The following is a 22,160-nucleotide window of genomic DNA, read 5'->3' as shown; positions in this document are numbered from 1 at the left end:
GGATGGATACTAAATCAAAAACATCTAGATATCTATGTAGTTTTGGAATCCCCAGTCATTTGTGGAGACATAAGGGCAATATGCATCTTGAAGCACTTAAACTACTGAAGCCACTGAGAACTTCCACCAATGTACAAACTATTCCATCAAAATGAGACAAGCCTTCTGGAATGCTGGAGAAAAGAGCCAGCAGCATGCCAAGATGTGAAGAGAACTGATAACCACTACTGTTTTAGAATAAAGTTGTCAGAACTGTCATTTCTGTATCAGATTAATCACTGCTTTTTCTGTTGTGTTGCAGAAATAGAAACTGTCCAAATTTTTTGTGTATCAGGAATATTCAGCTGTTTCCTGACAAAATAACATGAGTGGTAGGAATTACTCTCATGAGAGGACACTGCTTCAGGAGCATCTCCTTCCTTTTGCCAGTCTTCATAGCCCTGCTACCATAACTAAACACACTGCAAGCAAAACCATAGGCCTGGGCCCTTCTCCTAAAGAGGTTGGTTTGTTTACTATACTTTTGTTGTGTGCCTTCAAGCAATTTCTGAATTTTGGAGGCCCTAAGGTCAACCTCACACGAGGTTCTCTTGGCAAGATTTGTTCAGAGGGGATTTACCATTGACCTCTTCTTGGACTCAGAGATTGTGACTTGCCCAAGGTCACCCGATTAGTTTCCATGGCCAAGCAAGGATTTTAATCCTTTTCTCCCAGAGTCCTGTTCCATCACTCAAACCACCTCAACCAGTGGCTGAGACTGGACGAGAATTTCACTCCTGGGCATACAGAAGACTGGGCAACTTGGAAGGTGCTGAACTGACTGTACCTTTCACCACAAAATGCAGAGCCAATCTTAAGAAATGGGGCTACAAAGTGGAGTCCACGACATATGGGTGTGGAGAAGAACAGACCACAGACCACTTACTACGATGCAGTCTGAGCTCTGCCACATGCACAATGGAGGTCCTTCTTACAGTAACACCAGAAGCACTTGAAGTGGTCAGCTTCTGGTCAAAGAAAATTTAGTATAATGCTAAGTTTTTAACTTTGTTTGTGGTTTTTTATACACTATAACTCAATTTGCTTCTATTCTCAATTTGCTTCTGACATGATAAATAAATAAATGCTCAAACCAATGCACCACCCTGTATGTTCTGTATTAAATTTACTAGAAAAGGCATACATAAAGCTTTATTACAATATAATTTGCTTATTCTGATCCTCAAATATGCATTAAAGCTACTAGAAAGTTTATTATGAGTTTTTTAAATTTAGCTCTTGCTGTACTTGTTCTTTTGCGAGCTGTTTGAAATATTTTTGGCCTCCAGTACATCACATGACTTCATGAAAAAAGAGGGGCAAAATGTAATCTCATTCATTTGTAGTAAAATTTTATCGCACTTAGTTTACACAACAAATGGGCAAGAATGTGAACATGAACACCACCAGAAAGTCCAACCACCATTTTCTCAGTTTATAGCAACTGTTGTGGTCCAGGGAAACCAAGCAATTTGTTGAGCAAACATTTGAAACTTTGTGAAAACAGGCCCTTGGTCAAAGAACCCTTGGATGAACCAGAACTGATGCCACTAAAAATAAATAAGCAATGTGGGACAACTATTTTAACATTTTCATTGTAATCCCAGTGGTATTCTCTGATCTCCAAACCCATGGGCAGCTGGCCAAATTACATACGCTTGTAGAGCTGGTTCTCTCAAATTATCTTTTGAAAGTGGTCTGCACTTTGCCCTTATGTAAATTAATGTAATTTTTGGCAAGAGCTTCCTTTGCTTTAAAATTTCAAGTGCTATGTTTTGGTGGAAGCTGTACAATTTAAAACTAATACATTACATCACCTGTGAGTGTTTTATGATATGTGGTTAGTTATCTCTATTGTCAACCAGTAGTCATAGAAGTAATGGACAATCACAGTCTGAAAAGAGAGATCATGTTTTAATCTGGGCCATTACTTCATGCGAGGTAATTATCCCTTATCCAAAATGCTTTGGACAAAAATGTTTTAGGTTTTGTTTATTTGTTTTATTTTGGAACATCCTGTAAATACATGAATATACATATACAATGAGATATCTTAGAGATGGGACCCCCAGTGTAAAAGCAAATTTTATTTATGTTTCATATGCACTCTACACACATTGCCTGACAGTATTTTTATATAATATTTTAAATAGCTTTGTGCATAAAATGAAATATGTGTACATCGAACCATCAGAAAGCAAAGGTGTATCTCACAGTCACTCATATGGACAATTTTGAATTTTGGAGTGCAGGCAGTCTCCAAGTTACAAACATCGAACTTACAAACAACTCATAGTTAAGAATGGGGATGAGACAATAGGAAGTGAGAGAAATCTAAACCTCGGAAGGGAAATTTACTCCTGAAGGATTTATCATGGGAAAGGCCAACCCCAATGAACTTTATCACCAATCCTTGATACTTTGAAGTAGCACTGATATTATCTGTTCAGTTTATTTCTACTTTCAGCAGGGGAATAAACATAGACTTTTGATTTTAAAATTAGCCTATGGGGTAAACCTACTTACTGTATTGGCCTATTTGTTCCTTATTGCTGAATAGTTACTTAGATTATGTCATTGAAGGGTATAATATTGAAAGTATATTTGAGCTGCATGGGAAAGTATTAACTATTGAAGTACACAAAAAAATCCAGAGAAGGAATTAAAGTACATCCCTACAGCATGAATCCCACTGAATTTGCCAGGGTTTGCTTTCAGGTAAATTCTCGGTGGTGGCCCCTCCGGCTCTGGAACTCCCTCTCAATATTTATTATTTATTTACAATACTTTTACCTCGCCTTTCTCAACCCCGGAGGGGACTCACAACATGGCAACAATTCAATGTCTTTAAAAACAGAGTTAAAAAAACAACCATTTAAAAGTAAAACATTAAAATACAATTAAAACAATTAACATTTAACTCTGAACAACAGAGTAAATCACATTATCCATAGGCATAGTCCAGGCCGTTCCATTGATCAGTTCTATATCTTTCATATCTATTACTGCACCAGATTTCCGAAGGCTTGGTCAAAGAGCCATAGAAATTAGATTATCCCCCGCCCCCCACCTTGGCCACTTTCCAGAAAACCTGAAAACTTGATTATTTCAATGTGCTTTTGACTAATTTGGTCACTAATTGACTGAGTCCTTACCTCAGTCTTATACCCAGCCTCTGCACTTTATGACTGGCCCATCCTACCAGTGGCCTTGCAATACATTGCACATGTATCATTATTGCCCTGCCTCCAATTCTGAACACGGCCATTGCGCTTGGCTATTGGTTACTGGTTGTTGTTAAGTTTATGTTTTTATGATATTTTATATGTTTTATGATATTTTATATGTTTTATTATTAATCCATTGTAACTGAAATGTATTTTATGTTGATATATTTTCTTGCTGTATTACTAGGCTTGGTCTCCATGTAAGCTGCCCAAGTTCCTTCGGGAAGATGTGGCAGGATATACGAATAAAATTATTATTATTATTATTATTATTATTATTATTATTATTATTATTATCTACATGCCTTGTGAATAATTTGGTCCTACTCCTTTAATTCATTTTGCCATGAAGTGTTATAATTTTACCCATGAATTCGAAGTAAACCAACTGATTTAGTAGTATTAACAAGTTCCCATACTACGGTTTGAAAATAGTTGTGATTTGTTTTTGTTTTTTGGGGGGTTTTTTGGGGGGGGTCATCATAGAATCATAGAGTAATAGAGTTGGAAGCGACCACATGGGCCATCTAGTCTAACTGCCTACCAAAACAACCTCTTATTGCATTTTTTTCTGCCAGAAATTATGCTGCAGATGCTTTTACAGACAAGAGTTTGTCTTCTCATGGGCATGGTTATATTTTCAGCTACCATATACATGAGTACAGGGGGCGATGGACAATAGTGGACCAAAATCCTTTAAATGTCAGAAATCGGTCTGTGAACCTTTATACAAAGCACAACTGAATCCAAGATAAATATAATCATAGCATCAGTAATGGTGATAAAATTAGCATAGTGAAGCTGGGAAGACTGAGTTAAATGGGATACAAGTGTCTGAAATTAAGTTTTCTGATAATTTTTAGTCAAGCAATTTAATATTGGAATGTATTAACATATGTTTAGATGATATAACAGTTTTTAATATGTAGGCTAGTGGTGTACAGTGAAACTAAGAGAAGCATATGATCAATGTCAATTGTTAACAGACAATTTGCAAATTTAGCAAACATTTTCTTAGAAAATTCATTTGAAAGGGCAATGTGATGTGGTCATACATTTTTCATGTGGAGAGGTTTTAGATTTTGGGTTTGAATGTATATGTTTTAAACAAAGTTCAAGACAATAGAATCTGTAATAGGCATTTATCATTTTATCTGAATTTTTGAGTATTTTTTGATAAGAAAGACAAAATTTCTGATTGCAAAAAGAGACCACACAAAAAAAAGTTCTTTGTGCCTCAATATGTGGATTTTTAAATCCATAATTTTGTCTGACATGCCCCTCCCCAAGTTATAAGCAACTTTTCACACACATACAAATGCTGCACATGGATAAAAATGCAGTGGTTTTGCTCCCATAACCCCCAGCTCCTAACATCTCCCAACCTTTTAAAAACCCAACATTTTCTGAAAATCAGTTGCAATGAAAGTAGTTGCATTAGGCATGCCAAGAGGTACAGAGGTGAAAATGCCTTCAGACACTTCCACAATTGTCCATCTCTACCATAGAGAATGTCTGATAGTATGTTCCTGTATTTCATGCACTCTTGGCCCACTTATTACCATCCCTCTCTGGCAGGGATGATATACTCATTATGGTTGCCTTCAAAAAGTCACTTGTGATTGTATGTCTATATAAATGTTACTACGTTACCCTTGTGGGCCACATAAAACAACATGGTGGGCAGATATTGGCCTGCGGACCTTGTGTTTCACACATGTCCTCTCTGGTTTGTCTGTCTGTGTGCCTCTCTTCCCCCCCTCCCCTCCCTATTCCCATCGATCATTTACATAAAGACAGAGTATTCCCACCTTTGTATTTTTTCCCAGCTTACCAGCATACAACTGAGAGAATTTCTTGCTTCTGACAAAGCAGTCTCCAGTCAACAAAAGTTTACACTATAATATAAATCTTCAGGCCTTTAAGATGCCATAAAAGCATTAGGACAACCATTCTGGAATTTATGGTCATGTGATGGTTATGTGGTGGTTATTTTGCATGCGGGTTCTACTTTGGATACATAGCATAATAATGACTTGAAGAACTCCTTAAGTTGAACAGGATCAGGGAGTTGCACTGTACATGAATTGGTAGCTGAGTAAAACTTTGTCTTTATCTTTTTTTAAACTTTGAAACAGGAGTGAGTTATTTGATGCAAGTCAACATTTGCAAGTTATTTTCCCTGTGTGACTTCCAGTGCAACACACCTCCTTTACAATGAAGATTCCAGGATTGAGACATTGCTCATAGGTAAGAGCAAATGAATTTTTATACATAATATGTATAAAATTGGAAATGGGGGGAGGAGTGAAGGAATCCAACAGCACACTTTTGAGTATCCTGCTTATTTCGGCATGAGGCTTCATAGATATGAATCCACTTCTTCAGATGCGTAGATGGAATAAAGTAAAGGGCCAGGGCTTCCCAGTTCTCGGTGTCTATGCCACAGTTTCTGAGGTCAGTTTTAAGCCCATCTTTAAATATTTTTTCCTGTCCACAACATTCCGTTTTCCGTTCTTGAGTTGGAAGTATAGTAACTGCTTTGGGAGATGGTGATTGGGCATTTAGGCAATATGGCCAGTCCAGCGGAGTTGATGGCTTAGGAGCATCACTTCAATGCTGGTGATCTTTGCTTCTTCCAGCACACTGACATTTGTCTGCCTGCCAAGAGATTTGTAGGATTTTTCGGAGACAACATTGATGGAATCGTTCCAGGAGTTGAATGTGACGTCTGTAGATGGTCCATGTCTTGCAGATGTATAGCAGGGTTGGGAGGACAATAGCTTTATAAACAAGTACCTTGGTATCCCTACAAATGTCCTGATCCTCAAACACTCTTTGCTTGATTTGGAAAAATGCTGCACTCGCAGAGCTCAGGCGGTATTGTATTTCAGTCTCAATGTTGACTTTTGTGGAGGGGTGGCTGCCAAGGTAGCGGAAATTGTCAATATTTTCTAATGTTACACCATTAAGCTGTATTTCTGGCATTGCAGAAGGATTGGCTGGTGACTGCTGGAAGAGCACTTTGGTTTTCTCAATGTTCAATGAGAAGCCAAGTTTCACATATGCTTTTGCAAGGGTGTTTAGAGTGGCTTCTTCTGAATGCACATAGACTACATTATCATCAGCATATTGGAGTTCTATAACAGACGTTGTTGTGACATTGGTTTTGGCTTTCAGTCTGCTGAGATTAAATAGCTTGCCATCTGTCTGATAGATGATTTCCACTTGGGTGGGAAACTTCCCATCAACAAGATGAAGTATCATAGTGACGAAGATGGAAAATAAGGTTGGGGTAATAACACATCTATGTCTGACACCTGATTCCAGCTTAAATGGGTCACTTTGGGAGCCATTGCTGTCCAAGACTATTGCCATCACATCATTGTGGAGGATCCGCAGGATGTTCACAAATTTGTCAGAGCATCTGATTTTTTGGAGGATGGTCCAGAGAGCACTGCGATTCACAGTGTCATTGTCAAGGTCAATGAATGCCATGTACAGAGGTAGATTTTGTTCCCTGCATTTTTCTTGGAGCTGTTGAGCAGTGAAGATCATGTCCACTGTTCCTCTGGAGGGGTGGAAGCAATTCTGGGATTCTGGGAGAGTGTCTTCTGAAACAGGAAGAAGGCGGTTTGCAAGGAGTCTTGCGAGAATTTTTCCAGTGGAGGTTAGAAGGAAGATACCTCAGTAGTTTCCGCAGTCTGTTCTTTCCCCTTTTTTGAAAAGGGTGATGATGGTGACATCCTTGAAGTCTGCTGGGATTTTCTCAGTCACCCGCACTTTTTCAATGAGCTGGTGGAATTGTTATGTCAGCTCAGGTCCACCTCTTTAAAGATTTCAGCAGAGATGCCATCAGGTCTGTTGGCTTTGCTATTTTGTTGGTTGATGATGCTGACTTCCTACAAACTAGGCAGCACTGCAAGCTCATCCCTGGTTTGTTGTTGCGGGATTTCTGAGAGAACCTCTTTGGCCACATTGGAGCTGTGATTCAGGAGGTTGTGGTAGTGCTCTTTCCAATGTAGTGCAATTGAGTTTTTATCCTTCAGAAGTTTGGTTCCATATTTTTTTTGCCTTTTCTTTCTTCCTTGGAGTCTGAGTTTCCTATCCTCCTCCCTTAAGTTTATGTTCTAATTTCGTCTACATATTCATTTATTTTATCAATTGAGATTTATCCTGCTTGGTATAATTCTGAGTAGAATTCCTCAAATATTTAAAACTTTTCTTTCATTAATCTGCATATCTTTCCTGATTTATCTCTTACCTTATTTATCATATTTTTTTTCTGTGCAGACCTTGCTAACTTTCTTGAATTTTTATTACTGTATTCAAAAAATTCTCTCCTTAGATATATCAATTTTTTCTACCTGATCCATCTCCATTTTATTTAATTCTTCTTTTTTGCCCTTAATTCATTGTATATAAATTTAGTTATTTTTTATTATATACTGAGTTTCCAATCTTTCTATCTCTTTTTCTAATATTTTTCTTTTTTCTTGTTTCTTGCTTATCAGTCCTCTCATCACTGCTTTCATTGTATCCCATAATAAGGCTCTTGATACCCTTTTATTGTTCCTGTTTGTTATTTATTCCACAGTCTTTAGTTACACATTCCAGAGCATTGGGAAAACACTTTCAGCCAGCCATTCTCTTAAGCCAAGGTGTGTGGCTTAGGAGATCTGAGGTCATTTTGGATTTAAAACATTCTGTAAAACTTGCATACATTTAAAAACCAGTTTTTGTATCCCCCAGTTTTGCAGGCCTTCAATCGTTGCATCATGAGTTTTTAAAATACTATACTGTGCTCCTTTGTCTTATATTTTTAAGTAGCATTCCACAGAGCAGGAGCATGACATTTTTTCTTGCCCAAGGCTATGGACTTAGCATGAGCCAGAGTTCCCAAATTCTGTATAATAATAATTGTTCCACCGGGGTCCTAGAGTCATATTATGGACCAATCAAGTAATTATCAAAGGTTAAGGTCTGCAGACTACATTATAATCTGGCCCATGATCTTAAATAAGTGTGCTGTGGAATTATTCACAGAAGCAGATTAGTTGCGGATTGTCAAATTGTGTATTTATTAGCCATAATTTGGAAACTTCACTAGCTTGATCATATGATGGTTATTTTTCAATGTCAACATAGGGGTCTTTTTAATAGTGGCAGCTAGCATGTGACAAATTAGTTATGGAGAATCTTGGGGAGGTGGGGTTCAGATGTTTTGGACTACAGTCTCCATATTTTCCTCACACTGGTGAAAATGGTTGGTATTGGAGTTTAAATCCAAAAACATCTTGAAGACATAAAGAGATAATGTGTAGTGGCCTTAGATACAAACAAGAGCAGAGGGAATAACTGCATTGGGGCCAGTTTGACCCTAAAAGTGGGTCACACCATGTCATTCCTAGTTTAAAACTATCTGAAAACCTTGGGCCACAGTAAGCCATTTCTAGCTTTAAATTGATCAGAAATTGCAATTTGAAGTCACTTCTAGTTACAACTTCTAGATTTTCAGTGTGTTTTGGTGGCTTTATTCCTGTGTTGAAAAAGTGTTCCTAGAAAATCTGTTAACTTTGGAGACTCCCTGAGCAGCACATGTCCTCTTCGGTGTGCTTGTTCAAGGATTTTTTTTTATCCCCTAAATGCAAGCTTTGGGGACTTTGGAGGGGGTCAGGCACACACAAAAGAGGTTTCAGCTGCACCTCATCCCACTAAATCATGGATCTACTTTAAATCCAGATTTTGTCTCCTGCAGAATTCTGGGGCTTGTATTTTGGGGAGGGGCCTTTAAACTACTCAGCCAGACAGGTCCTGGGCTCTAGCGCAGCGGTTCTCAACCTGGGGTCCCCAGATGTTTTTGGCCTTCAACTCTCATAAATCCTAACAGCTGGTAAACTGGCTGGGATTTCTGGGAGTTGTAGGACAAAAACATCCGCAGACCCCCAGGTTGAGCACCACTACTCTAGTGTGATGAGACAATAGTAGGTCCCTCTTTCCCACCACTGGACTGGCTGACATGTTTGGCATGTTTTTTGTTTGTTTTTTGCAGCAGCATCAGTGCTTCCCCCATGTGGTGAAAGATGTCTGTTTGTCATAATATGTAATTTTGACTTGTTGAATTTAATGTATAAAAATGGGCATATTTTGCAAGTACAGTTGATAGGCACCTGAGGGAAGCTCATTGTGTGTAGGGGGAGGACTAGTCAAAGGGAATATGTATCCCATTTAATATCAGATTTAATCATTAGATAGACGATTTTACTAATGCCATGGAAATGGAAGAAACTGCAGTATCCTGTTCAATTTCCCCTCTTCTCAGACAGTAAAATAACAAATGTTTCTAAAAATGAAAGTCTTTTATACTTTGCAAACATTGTGGATTAAATTTTCTCGCACAGAATTGCAGAGGCTTTGAAAATTTAAAAAATCTTTTATTAAAAAGAAAAATAGAAATGGACACGTAATTTAATACTTCTGTAACTTGAGGTTATTAGTTCAGAAGAAATAAAAAGCACCTTAGGGCCAATTTCGAAAGCATTTAAAGTGGATGTGAATGCTCCATAAATACCACGGAAAGTTATAGCAAATAATCTCATGAGATTTACATATAAAACTTTGTGTTGGAAAAGTCTCTATGGCATCAAAACTAAGTGTATTTTAAGGAAATGCCTTTCCTGTTCTAAGCATAATCACTTTTTGTTGTTGGCTCCCCAATCTCTCTCTCTCTTTCTCTAATCTCTCTCCCTCTTCTATTCTGCTTTGGGACATTACACTCCAAATAACAAAAATACCAGTGACTTAAACTGAGATTGAAATGATGATACTAGAGTATAAAGCAGTAGAGCTTTAGTATTTAGTGAGTGCATAATTTTATGCAATGTGTTAAGGAAAGTCATTATACTTCTATTGAGGAGTTAGAATTTATTGTTATAGCCATCTCAATAGCTAAGAACTCTCCAGCACAGTTATATTAGAAGGTACTTTTGGCAACTTTTAACTATAAGCATATCTAAGAGCCAGTATAGTGTAGTGGTTTGAGTGTTGGAATATGACTCTAAAACCAGGGTTTACATCCCTACCCAGCCATGGAAACTCACTGGGTGGCCTTGGGCAAATCACATTCTCCTAGCTTCAGAGGCGGATAAATCCTGCCCAGAAAACCCTTTGGCCCATTTGCCTTAGGGTTGCTGTAAATCAGAAATGATTTGAAGGCACTCAACAAGAGCTGTGTCTGCAGCTCCTTTTCTTTACTTCTCTACTACATTTTCCTCATTTTCTACCTCCCTCTGCAAAAGGTAGGATTAATTTAATACATGCTTAAATTTGTGTTGATTCAACCATGAGAGATATATCAGTTCTTAGGCATCTGGTGCTATCAGAGAGCTGTTACACCACCTGATTTTAGCCAGCAGTAGCTGTCCTCCCTTCACACTATCTTGTTTTACCTGTTTCCTTGGAAAATAAGGGGAGATCAGCATCTCATACCATATTTCACCTATGCCTGTCACCAGAGCTGGCCCTAGGTATTTTTCAAGTGTAGGCAAACAAAATTTTGGCAAACCACCCCCCCCCCCCAAAAAAAACAATCACTGAAAAATAAAAGTGTTGGATAAGTGAAAATGTGAAATAACAAGGAGGGATTAAGGAAAAGCCCATTAAAAATCAAATTACATTAAGATTTTACAAATTAAGCATCAAAACATCATGTTTTACAACAAATCAACAGAAAAAGCAGTCTCGACTGTGCCCCCGTATGTTTGGCGCCCGAAGCGACCGCTTAATTCGCCTCATTGTTGGACCAGCTCTGCCTGTCACTCCCCATTAAAATAAACCTGGTCAAACTTCTAATCAAGTCTGCTATGTTGTCTAGATCAGAGCTTTGCAAACATTTCATGTTGGTGACAAACATTTTATGCATGCATCATTTTGTGACACATTAATTGAATTTCATAGCAGACCAGAGGCTGAACCAACCCTTTATGGGGAGATACATATACTTAAATTGTAATCACAAAATGTATAAGGACACAGAGCATTTAATGGAAACCTTTCATTTACATTTTAAAATATATGATTTATTATTTATTTCACATAGATTTAGAGGTTTCTATTTACGACACACCTACACCCTGCAGCCGACACACAAATGTGTTTAGAAAGCTCTGATCTAGATCTTACTTCCCTGCAAACCTTTCTACTCATGTTCAGAGTTCTCAAATTTGCACACTCAGATGCATCTTCATCCCTCCAGTTTTTAGTCATGACCTTTGCTGTCTATTAGTAGTGGGGTAGTTGGGAGATGGTATTAGATAGCAGACTGCATAAAAAAATAGTGTCTTAATATAATAATAATTTACCCCCCCCCAATCCCGTTTCTCTCATCTATCCTGTTTCCTCTGATAAGCTGTTCAAAGGAAAGGGGGCAAACAACAGCTTCAACAAGCCAAAGAAAAAGTAATACGTTTATAACCTCCTTTTCAGAATTATTTCAAATATTTCTTCTCTCCCTCTCCCTCTCTACATAACCTTACAGATGTTTTCTCAAAATGTTGAGTTAGATCATAATTAACTTATTCCTTTAAACTACTGATAAGCTGTAATTGTCTTTTTTAAAGGTTAGTGTAACTTTAATCTTTTCAGCAAAAAGCATTTGCAAGTTACATAAGACACAATGTTGCCTCCTAGTTTCTGATCTTCAAATATTGTGTGTTAATCATAGACGCACTGAATTTAGAACTCGAAAGAGATGTTGTTGGACGTTTTCCTAATCTGTTCTTCCCGGTCCAGAGACACGGATCCAAAGAAAAGCTATTAAACCAGAAAAGGCATGCCTGTAAACCAGAACATGGGGAGAACAACACAAGGTAAAGTGAACCTATTTTTGTTGCATGAGGATTGTTTTAATGAAATTACTTGGAAAGTTAAAGCCCATTTTCAATAAACACTTTATCAGGAGATGCTGTTACTAAAACAATGCTCATTTAATACCCCAAAAAGGAAGATGATTCAGTTACAAGAGTTATTAAACTTAATGGAAAATACAATTTGGCAACATTGGAAAAGAAATGGGGAGTTAATGGAACAATGCTGGAACAGGCAATTAATATATCTGAAACAGACCCTGGGGCAGCAGAACAAAGAAACTCTCCTAGGAATGAAAAGGTGTGCTGGTAGGGCAAAGTTAAAAGGATATAATCTCTCCCGCGTGTCCTGTTTCGTCCGAATCTATCACCTTGCTTTTAGAATATTACATGCAGTGCTCACTAGGTTCCTATGGTAACTAACAGTGCAGTCAAATGTTGTTGCCTGTCAGAAAATGTGTATTTTTGAGTCCTCCCGCTGCCAAAATAAATTGGCCAGATTAAAAAAATAGGGGAGTCTTTCTTCTTTGATGAATAGAATATTTATACTAGCAATCACTCTTGACAGGAGGCTATTTTACGTTATTGGTTCACTGCTGGTTTACAGGGCTACTTTGCATTTGCTTTTAGAAAACTATTGGAAGTATAAACACATAATAAAACCCTGTTTTGATTAGTACTGTGCCACTCTAGACATAACATACGATAAACATTTGTTTATTGTATGTCCTTCTAGACATAAAAGGCAAATAAATCATCTCACCCTGTTGGGTTAATTATAGAGGGAATACATACACACATACAAGCACACAGATAATGTAGCTTCTACTGGCCTCAAGTTTATTTCTTGAGATTTCTTGAGATATTAAATATGCAGTCAACTTTGCTAAGGCTTTACTAGAGTTATGTATTAGGTATTTTAAAAACACCTTTATGTATTTTTCCAAAGACTGTAACAAAGGCTAAATATTAGGCGTGTTCTTTTAAACTCTTGGCATATGAGTATTTTTGTTAAGGCTATAGCAGAACTATTTTTTTAAAGCTCTAAGTATCTGTGTATAGTTTTGCTAAGACTTTACCATAAGTAGATGTTCGGTGTTATTTAAACTTACATTTAAGCTCACATCTGTGTGTAGTTTTGCTAAGGCTATAGAAGGGCTCTGTGTTAGGTGTTTTTAAAAGTTAGTCTGCTTATAGTTTTCTGAAACCACACAGTTGGAGCAAGGGCTACAGGATCTGCCCATGTTATTTCACAAATTTGTCCCCCATCCCCTTTAAAATACATTTCTTGGTATTATAAAAATATAAACAAAGTAAAAAGATTTTGGGGACAGAAGAAATACATAGTATATAGTCATGGAACTTGGGATATAGGCCAATATTAGCTGGTCATATACCAAAAAAATTACTCATTTGGGGTCTTCATATGTTAGTGAAACCTGATTTAAATAATAAGTCCTCCAATTTCTGAATGATGGATGATGAATATATTTGTATTTCTTATCTAGGAGATTGAAACTTTTATCTACAGTAGAGCATGGAGAGTCTGGCCATAATGACTCATATTAAATTCAAAGAGACAGAAGTATATCTTAAAACTAAAAATATTTCTATTAATATTCTTCAGTATCTTGAGTCAGAAATGAGTGCCCATTGAGAACAGGGACATCATATACTACAAGATAGCTTTTATCTGTATTTCATTGCCAATAACCAATGTGGTTCACTTTCTTTCTAAAAAGATATATACAGGGTGCCCTCAAAACATGAAGGACCAAATTTCATTCCAGATTCGAAGTGATTTTCATGATTGAGTCTAAACCAATTTTCCTTTTCAAAATGAATTGACATTCACAAAATTCACAAAACAATGTTATTCTTTATTTACTTCAGTTCTAACTTAATTGACTTTTGATTCAGTGCTTTCCCAAAACATGTTTTCCTTTGATGTATACTCATTTTTCCAAATCCTTACATGAAATAATACACAATAAAACAATGCAAATCAGCATAATGATTAGTAGGATCCAGTTGTGTTGTCCAGTTTCCCTAGTTCTGGGCAGCTTAATTATATTTTTTAGAAACCTCTGTCTGTGAAAGCTAGGTTGAAAATAATTCTGTTTAATGTCATTTATCATATTGTCTGAAGATGGTAAACATTCTACAAACATTTCCAACTGTTGTAGAAAAATATTACAGTAGAATCTCACTTATCCAACATTCACTTATCCAACGTTCTGGATTATCCAATGCATTTTTGTAGTCAATGTTTTCAATAAATCGTGATATTTTGGTGCTAAATTTGTAAATACAATAATTACTATGTAGCATTACTGCGTATTGAACTACTTTTTCTGTCAAATTTGTTGTATAACATGATGTTTTGGTGCTTAATTTGTAAAATCATAACCTAATTTGATGTTTAATAGGCTTTTCCTTAATCCCTCCTTATTATCCAACATATTCGCTTATCCAACGTTCTGCCGGCCCGTTTATGTTGGATAAGTGAGACTCTACTGTACTTCCCCTTAACCTGCCAAACACTTTTCTCTTAGTATAGGAAATCTGGAAGAATTGAGGGAACCTGTCATGCCACCAGAAGGCTCTCACCTATTGCGCTGCTCCTTTAAGGTTCTGAGGGGGCGGAGCTTAGCCTCAGCTCCTGCCAGCTTTGAAATGCCAGTTATTTTTGTCAGTTAGAATTTGTCAGTTAGTGTTTAGTTCTGGAAGGAAGCATAGGAAGGTAGAAGGTGCATAGAAATTCACGTCAAGTCGGAACTGTATTAACTGAAGTCATGTCTGAACTGTATTGCCTCGAAGTTAGTTTAAAGATACACAGAATCTAGTCATGTCAGGACTTTATACTGTGTGGCAATAACCATCCAGAACTGCATAGACTTCAAAAGTTTCCTTTCTTCACAGAGGTTTTAATAGTGGCAACAAATAGGAAAAGAAGTCCAATCTGTCTATTAATAAAACATTTTAACTTGCCAAATACAGTCTCTAATCTGTCTTTTGTGCTACAGTGCCTTCCAGTTTACTTAGTTAAGCACAGAGGCAGAACAGAACCTGAACTTAGCATATTGGCCCTCCTTATCCTTTAGGAATAGAAAATAGCTAACTTTCTGCCTGTCTATAACATCAGAATGGGTGGGAAATAGATTCAGACAATATGTTTTCCCTACATATCTATGGGTAGCTGCTTACTACTTATTCCTGTTGGAAGCCATACTGAAGGGGCAAAGATGTAAAAGATGTTAAAAAAAATACTCCTTTTAATCACTTAAACACTTTATGTAACCTGTCCCTATTGGGTTGCTTTTAATTACTCTGATTTTATCTGTTTGGATTTTAATATATTTGTCCATTATTTTATTTAGTGTATTGTTGGAATGTTTTAAGTTTATGTAAAATATGTTGTTGTTGTTCGGGCTTGTCCCTGTTGTGAGCCGCCCCGAGTCCTGTCGGGGAGATGGGGTGGGATATAAGAATAAAGTTTATTATTATTATATTATTATTAATCCAAAGTCAAAAGCAGGAGGCCCCTTTTCTGTGGAGAGGGCGAGGAAGGACACCACAAAAGGTTTGTTGTCGACCGCGTTTGGGGGATCGGGTCCCTTAAGGAGGGAGCCGACCCGGTCCTGAGGGAACGGACCCTGGCGAAGCCAAAAGAAGAATATAAGCCGCAATACAACCTGAAGCCTGGAATGAAGAAGGTCCGCCAAGTTGAAGGAAAATCCGCCAAGGAGTTTTTATTTAGCAATTTCAGCTGAAAAGGACGCTAATAGCGATCATTCAATCTACTAGCGTAACATATGTTTCAAATAAAGTCATATTTATACAATGTTTCGGTCTGACAGCCCTTTGAATTTCCCGCCCCGCTTCCCTGCCCATCTGATCGCGGATAGGCTGAGAGGTTGAACGAGGCGGGCTTTCGTTTCCCGCCTTGCCCTGCTGGCCCAATGGGGAGCTGTTTTTTGTCCCCCCCTCGGGCCAATCAGAGAGGAGGAGGCGGGAGCTATAGAAACAATGCGGTGACCGGACAGGAAACATCGGATTAATTCTGGCCCAGCCAATTTCTAAAGGAATTAATGACACCCATCAAGGATGTCCGGGGTCCTGTCACGTTCGCAGATTTTAGATATGTCTTTGGGGTGTCAGACGGGAAGTGGTGATTTGATGAGCCATCATTGACGGCCCCACAGGGTGCCTTCCTGCGGCGTCCTGGCCTGCGATGTGACAATGTTTGCCTTGGGGGCGAGTCACCTTTAGTTTGGTGACTCGCCCTATATTGTCCATGCGATCGGAGTGAGATGAGATTAAACTGTGGCAGATTATCCCTTTGTTTTTTTGGGAAGGGGAGGTCTGAGTCATGGGGCTAGAGTTCAGGTTGGGGTCATAATATTTCCCATTTGATTTCATGATCTGACAATTATTTGGGATAAAATGAAAATTACAAATAAAGTCGGAACATAAACCCAGCAGGGAAAAACACATATTTTCCGGGGATCCCAAAGAGTGTAAATACATATAGGCAGATAGGTAGATAAAGGAGAATCCATAAAGGTGGGTGACATTGCATAAAGGGGAATCATGAATGATATAAACAATATAAATGAGCAATAGAAAACATTTGATAGGAACGAAGTTCACAACATCTGGGGAATCCAACATAGAAGTAGGGTTCAAGCAGCATGATTTCACAATCCATGAAGTTAGCCCAACAGTTTGAAATTCATACAACAGTGAGTCATGTACATAGAATATAAAAATTCACAAATACATGAGGGGAAAGAGTTCATAAGGAATTCATTGAGATGGCATGGGGAAGGGGCACATATGGGTTAGTAAGTCTTTGGAGGTATAGGATTTCATAAGTCCAAGGGGTAGGTGTGGGGAAGAGTGTTCTTCTCTTTCATAAAATTATGAAATTATGAATGAAACGTGGAGGGCCCCCGTCCGGGCATCCCTTGGCAGCTGTAGAGGGTGAGGGTCCTTGGTGAACTATGTCTCCCCCGCGAGAGAGCGATCCCCCCCATCCCCATTTCACAGAAGGGGGCCAGGGAGAACCATTCCGCGAGTCGCGGGGAGAGAAAACCCCGGGATAAAGCAGCAACTTGGCTTGGAAAGAAACGCGGTTCTGTTTGACAGTCAGCTGTTGAGATGCCGAAAACTGGACCGATTCCGGGTCTGCTGGTTGTCTTCGAGTCAGGAGCCTTAGAAAGGGTTAAGACTAAAAGAGGAGCGTTCTAGGGGTAATTTTGATAGAGATATGAGCCAATTTATATCGCCCGCCATGTTAATCTATGGCGGAGAACCTCAGCCGGAGTTAAAGGACGGGAGGGAGAGAAACCGCATGCAAAAAGGAAGGAGTCAGAGGGAGATACAAAATAACCAGATAGAGAGTGTTACTGTTAAAATAAATGCTACTTTTATTGGGGGGATTTGTTACATAGTTCAGGGAAAGGGAAAATGAAGAAAAAAAGGTCTTTTAATAATGGTCTGTTGCGGTCCCGCTCCGTTCTTTCGGAGAGTAATCTATGGAACTCTCTGCTGCGTTTTCAAATCAATTTGAAGGCGGGGGCGTCGGTTATCAGGTTGGATCTTCAAACTGCAAAAGAACTATTTATTGCGTGGCCATAGCAATGTGACAAATACATGCATACATGCAATCAAAGGATTTGTCCGAATTTTCAAAATGGTTGCATAGGCCTTTTGCAACTTAGGTCAATCAAAACATATGGGACTTATAGTCATTACAATTCTTTTTCTAAACCCACGTCCCTCTCATTACATCCATTTGAGACATCACACTCTGAAGGCAGCATCAGTCTTACAGAACAAGAAACACTATGTTCCTAAGTATTCTCAATTAAAGAGAGGGAGAGAAATGTCAGTGTTTAGTGCAGTGGTTCTCAACCTGTGGGTCCCCAGATGGTTTGGCCTTCAACTCCCAGAAATCCTAACAGCTGATAAACTGGCTGGGATTTCTGGGAGTTGTAGGCCAAAACACCTGGGGACCCACAGGTAGAGAACCTCTAGTTTAGTGAGTTAGGAGAAACAGACAAGGTCCATAGTAGAATCGTCAGTGATTTGCAGGGAGATGGGTGGTTGGGAGAAGTCTTCATTATGCTATTCACCAGTGAGGATTCTACTGCCTGAACTAATAAAGCAAAAGCTAGGTTTAGGCTATGATCTTGGAAAATATCCATGACTCTCTGCCTCTCTATCTGCCATGTTTATTGGGCCTCCAGCTATATATATATAGTTGTGAATTTTGTTAATAGCAATTTTGATTTTTTTTTTAAATAACCATCAAGTAGCTTGACTTCCTGCTCTCTCCCCGTTCTCTAGCAGTGACTGGAATAGACTAAGGCATGGAAAAGGCCAGCTGTAATTCCAAGAAGCCGCCCGTTGGTTGTTCTCACTTTGCCCCAATCTGACTTCATCACTCCCATTTATATGTACAGACAGAGTTTTGATGACCTTTTATCCTGAGTTTGGGTTGTATGCATGTGTCAGCTCTAAATATTTTCATATGGCTCAAGAGCCTTTCTTAAATGAGAAGATTATGTGGGAGACAGTTAAGTTGAAGAAATAGTGACAAGTTATCTGCAGATGCAATGCACAAAAAAGAAAAGAGGCACCACAGAGAAGACAGGCTAAGTGAAGGAGAGAGGACCCACACACATTGTCAGGATAAGATGGGCATTTTGAAGCAGAGAGCTCAGGAACCCAGAATCTTGGTATGTATCTGAATTACTTCTTGGCTTTTTGGCTAAAGTCTAGTGTACCTTAGCCAAAAGGCAAAAATGTCCCCCTCCATCCTCCATTGGACGGAGGAAGAAGGAATGAGATCTAGAGCAGACTTTCATTCAAAAACCATTCCAGTTCTTGCTTGCAATCTAATCTCGCTGATCTAAACTGATGAACCAAAATGCATTCTTGAAATGTTTTGTGGTTCAACAATATTAACATTTGAGAAAGAAGTAATGTCAAAGCTAATGTACTCTTTATGAGTTATTTCTTGTTGTTTGAATTCGAAATATGTATGATTTTTAGTTCAATAACTGAAGTTTAAGCATTGGGTTTTTGTAGAAGATATCACCATAGTGAGGATTTTAGAGGTAAGGAAATATCTTTATTAGCCGGCAGTGTGTTCAACTCTGGTAGATAGAACATCAACAACAACAACAACAAAAACAACAACAAAAGGGGGGGGGAGAGATGGAACACTTTTTTTGGATTGTTATGTGGGAAGAGCCATCTTGATTTGAACATTAGACTTAGACCCCAGAAATGCAGATCCTAATCCCTGTTCAGCCATTGAACCATCCTGGGTGACTTTTTGCAAGTCACATACTCTCAGCCTCAAAGGGAAGCAAATTGTGCCAAGAAATCCCTGTGATGGGCTTCCCTTAGGGTCAGAAATGACTTGAAGCCACACAATAATATATGGATTGTGAGACCAGAGGTAGAGAAAACCTAGACTGTTAGTTATACCAACAGAAATTGACTACTTATTCAGTTTTTAAAGTATATTTGTAGTTTTTTTGTTAAATGTGAAAACAAAGGATATCAAGACTTTCTTTCTTTCCAGGACAGTATTTTCTCTATAAAAAAAAGGAAAGTGCTACAGTTAATTGTTCAGCAATTTCAGTTTATTTATTTTGGAATTTTTGTGTTAGGCTCTATGCCTATTAATGGTACTAGTCTGAAATTAGAACATTAATTTCAGTAGTCACTACTGAGCTAAAAATATTTTTATCAGTCTTATTGTTATCTGATACAACCTGAGGGTAGGATGAAATATTATATTCTGTTTTGGCATGAAACCATAGGTGATTTGCACATCAAGATTCTATCCATGCATAATTTTGCTAGTTTAAAAACAAGGACTCCTGTTTTCTGCAAAACTTTGGCAGACTTGAAGTGAGAGCTCCTGTTCCAAGGCTACAAACTTTTACTGCAATACCTTCCTTCGCTTTAAGTGACACCTTGTCTTTCATTTTGGATCATTAAATAAAGATGAGGTAGAAAAGTAGTTAAATGTGTCATTATGTAAGAAAATTAGCAAAAATAGGTCTCATCAAATCAAAATTTAAAATGTGAAGCTGCTTTTTAGAACATTAATTCATATAACATATTTATCTTAGCAGATTAATTCAAACTATTTTTCTATGAAGATGACATACTTAGTGCTGCGTGGTGAGATAGTCATTTACAACATTTCTATTTTAAGGTATTCAGTTATGGTTTTGATACTGTCAACTATTTTAACTTCATCTTTTGTTGTAAAGAATTCTTGGCATGGTCTATAGAAATTGGCTCTCTAGATTTGTTCCATGTAAACAGCAGTTTAAATAATATTCTCACATGAGCAGGTTTTAGTGAAGCAGATGCACACAGCTATTTAGCGCACATAAGAGAAGAATGCTTTCAAACAAGATAAGTATTGTTTTAAATAGTTCGGATTTTAAAACCTTCTCAGCATGGGAAGTGCTTTAGGAAATGCATTTCAACCTTTTTTCTTTCAGGTAGTAAAGCCATTCCTACTGTAAGGGTTCTCAGGACAGGAGATACTAATTAGTATTTGGAATATTGTAACTTGTCAGGTGGTGTCCCGTTTTCAGAAATTGTTGGGAAGGTGTAGGGTAAAGGTAAAGGTTTTCCCCTGACATTAAGAGAGACAGGGTTTTTTGGTGATGGCTCCGTGGCTGTGGAACTCCTTGCCAAGGGAGATTAGGAATGCCCCTTCACTCATGTCTTTCAGGAAGCAGCTGAAGACCTGGCTGTGGGACCAAGCTTTTGGCCCAGCCTAAGATATGAGTTGATATGAACTGATGAATTCTGTGAATTATTATTACGTCAAACACGGATTGGCTCTGACTTGGGCTCGAAACTTCCCCTGTTATAATAGTCACATGGTTTTAATTGTTTTAATTTGATTTGGATACCGGCTTTTATTTGTGCTTTATGTTTGGTTTTTACTACATGTTGTATTATATGTGGCATTTAATTCTGCCATTGTGTAAGACCGCTCTGGGTCCCCCTGGGGCAGAGGAGCAGTAGATTAAATAAACAAATAAATGTCTGGTCATGTCCAACTCTGGGGGTTGGTGATCATCTCCATTTCTAAGCCAGAGAGCCGGCATTGTCCGTAGACACCTCAAAGGCCAGCATGACTGCATGAAGCACCGTTACCTTCCCACCAGTGCGATACCTATTGATCTACTCACATTTGCATGTTTTCGAACTGCTAGGTTGGCAGATGCTGGGGCTATTAGCGGGAGCTCACCCCACTCCTCGAATTCGAATCACCGACCTTTCGGTTAGCAAGTTCAGCAGTTCAATGGTTTAACCCGTTGTGTCATTGGGGGCTCCTGGGAAGGTGTAGGCTTATTTATATATTTATGAATATGTATTTGTTCATGAATATGTATGTCTAAAACTACAAAATGATGGGAATAACTGAAACAATCTTGTTACCTAGTAGAGACTCATTTGAATGTCTGAATCCTCTTCTCAGTTTCCATTTTAGGATTGTAACCATATGTAATCTTGACAGCCAGGGTCCAAGAGGGGCTATTGAGGAGAAACAAGGACAATTCCGTTATTCAGATGGATGGCATTGGCTACCAACATGAGAGAGGATTTAGCTCATGGCTTTAATCAAATCCACTTTGTTCTTCTCAGCCTCTTTTTTGCTTTGTCTGCCATCTTGCTTGATGAAGCATTCTAAAGAACTCAAAATCTTGCCCAGTATTTTGTGAGCCCCACATGACACTACCTTTCTATAATGGTGGGATTGCATTTTCCAAGGAGGCAAAAGAGTATACTGACAGCAGCAGTGATTCTGATAGATCTCTCAGCCAGACTAAATGTGTTAAACAGCTTTCCAGGCAAAATCTGCAGTAGAGTGAAATACTAGTGAAAAATCTCTTGTTAGTATAGTAGAGTCTCGCTTATTCAACATAAACGGGCCAGCAGAACGTTGGATAAGCAAAAATGTTGGATAATAAGGAGGGAT

The 22,160-nt window shown here is 38.3% G+C and overlaps 1 protein-coding gene across 3 annotated transcripts in view; it reads left to right on the top strand.

The window, feature by feature from the left end:
• Positions 1 to 22,160, top strand: part of irag1 (inositol 1,4,5-triphosphate receptor associated 1) — an 85,540-nt gene that overhangs the window by 13,012 nt on the left and 50,368 nt on the right. For 2 of the 3 annotated variants that reach the window (XM_008106852.3, XM_008106833.3), the window contains exons 2-3: positions 5,405 to 5,516; positions 11,989 to 12,133. The gene's annotated coding sequence lies outside the window, so the exon portion shown is untranslated. The remainder of the gene's footprint in view (positions 1 to 5,404; positions 5,517 to 11,988; positions 12,134 to 22,160) is intronic. The other variant, XM_008106842.3, reaches the window with a different exon arrangement.

Source organism: Anolis carolinensis, chromosome 1 (genome assembly GCF_035594765.1).
Source record: "Anolis carolinensis isolate JA03-04 chromosome 1, rAnoCar3.1.pri, whole genome shotgun sequence".
In the NCBI taxonomy this organism is placed as follows: domain Eukaryota; kingdom Metazoa; phylum Chordata; class Lepidosauria; order Squamata; family Dactyloidae; genus Anolis; species Anolis carolinensis.
The sequence above is the reverse complement of the archived record's forward strand: the minus strand, read 5'-3'. Positions and strand labels throughout refer to the sequence as shown.